The sequence below is a fragment of the Bradysia coprophila genome, unplaced genomic scaffold (assembly GCF_014529535.1).
Source record: "Bradysia coprophila strain Holo2 unplaced genomic scaffold, BU_Bcop_v1 contig_324, whole genome shotgun sequence".
Lineage (NCBI taxonomy): Eukaryota > Metazoa > Arthropoda > Insecta > Diptera > Sciaridae > Bradysia > Bradysia coprophila.
The window spans coordinates 1,701,801-1,703,856 of NW_023503584.1; the positions used below are offsets into that span (position 1 = coordinate 1,701,801).

At 34.2% G+C, this 2,056-nt stretch overlaps 1 long non-coding RNA gene across 1 annotated transcript; it reads left to right on the forward strand.

The window, feature by feature from the left end:
• Window positions 1-676: 676 nt before the first annotated feature.
• On the forward strand, window positions 677-1,787 carry LOC119079396. The gene is made up of 3 exons (XR_005088162.1): window positions 677-764; window positions 831-929; window positions 1,629-1,787. It is a non-coding gene; the product is annotated as an uncharacterized LOC119079396 (long non-coding RNA).
• The last annotated feature ends 269 nt before the right edge of the window (window positions 1,788-2,056 follow it).

The window sequence follows — 2,056 nt, forward strand, 5'->3', positions numbered from 1 at the left end:
TCAAGCAAATGTGATCATAGTTGACAGCTGCCCAATAGAATGCTATTTTGTATGAAATAGTCGCGGAAATGGTTTTTTACTTTACACTGTCAATTTTCAGTATCCTATTTAGAGTACACTCATGCTTGAAGTGCGTTGAACTAACCCATGTCCACCTAAAGCGAAAGTTGTTTTGATCGTTCATTAGTATACACATAAAATGATATTATCAAAAATTGAATTTCGATGTGGGTGGGCACCTGTAAAATTTTTGATCTTTTTGTTGTTGCTAAGCTTCATTAAGAAAGGTGTGTCGTCTGATAACAATAGAATTTTTGCTTCATTCTACACCTATGCAAATGCCCGAATGAATTTGAATTTTAGTGCGTTTTCTAGAATGCGGAAAGCATTTGGTGACAACGTTTATCATCGTAAAGTTTTATATCTGGGTGTATCCAAATAAGCAAATTTTGAGTCATTGATTGATATTGAAAAAAACGTTTTGTGCAAACTGCGCTAATAATGGATTTATCAAATTTCTATATTCGGCACCTATCGTCGCGTCGACCTTGTCATTTGCGTAATGGTTCTATGTAGTTGATGATCGATTTATCAGTAGAATCAATGACTGAGAAGATGATATAAATTCTGAACAAATTTTCAAACTCAGTCAGTTCTTTGGGAGTACTCGGGCGGTTCGGAGGCTAATCTTTTTGAGTTTCGTATTCATAGTGCTGTGGTTACTCTGTGATTTGTTTGCCTGTTATTACATCTTAATTTAACGTGTAATTAAATTACATGAATTTCTGATGCTGTGATTGAAATTCAATTTTTTTTTGTATTTGAAGTAGATTTTGGAAACGAATTGACGAATTCAATAGACGACTTTTGTATTTGAAGTTTTGCAATCAAATATTAAAATGATTCTAAAATTTGGAGCAATACTCGTGGTGAGTTAATGTAAAAAGGGTCGAGTATTCGACCGCCCGGTTGAGCAGCTGGTACTTTATCCGACTTTACCAAATAAAAATTGTTTACACAAAATTACGAAAATAGAAATTGAGGTCCGGAGGATTCCTCAATGAGGAAACCAATTATAAGAATATTTTAGATTTTTCGAATCATTCTGAAGTGTTGAATAATGATCGCAACCACCAGACTATAATGAAAAAATGATGCAAATCAAGCCAATCAAGGTGACGCAATTCGGTTTAGCTATTTTTCAGCTGGTCCACTCATACAAACTCTTTTAGACCCTTTTTAAAGTAAAATTCCATAAATTTATCAATTTTACCGAATTTCGAAACACATATAGACATTGAAGCTCGAGGGGCAGATATTTGTAAATTCTAAAAACACAATTTTCTGAGAATTTTCAAGCATTTTCCTATCGTTTTCTAAGGATTTTTTCTGATTTTCAAGGATTTTCTTCTTTTGATTGGTTTTTATTGAGCCTTTTAAAGGATTTTTTTTTAGTTTTGCGGACTTTCTATGGACTTTCAATGAATTTGAGGATTTCCTTCGTAAAATTGTAGGATTTTTATTTGACTGACAAAGGACGTCGTATTTTTTACTGACATAACGAAAAGTTCGAAAGTTTTATTAAAAAGCCAAAATTTTCTTAAATTAACAACAATATCGTTTTTCAGATCCAACTCTTTTTTAGTAATTGTTTAACATATGCATATGATGATGGCAGCTACCATCCAGACAACAGAGGTCAATATATACCGGATAATAGCGGGAGATACATTTCAGACAACAGTGGCCAATATATTCCGGATAATAGCGGAGATACATTCCAGACAACGGAGGATTTTATGTACGTCAACCTGTGTCGTATGAGTTAACTTACAACCCCCATCTGTGCGCTTAATTGAACCCATCAGAGGTTTCGGTGGAAAAGGAAATTTCGGTGGACCGCAAAGGCCATTGCCACCAGGACCAAAAGGACCGACAAAACCAAATCGGCCAACAATTATTGATCGCAGGACGCTCATTTCTTACGTTGGATGAAATTTCTATTTTCTAATTTAGATTCATATCAATACAATACACTTACTCTTGATTCCAATGC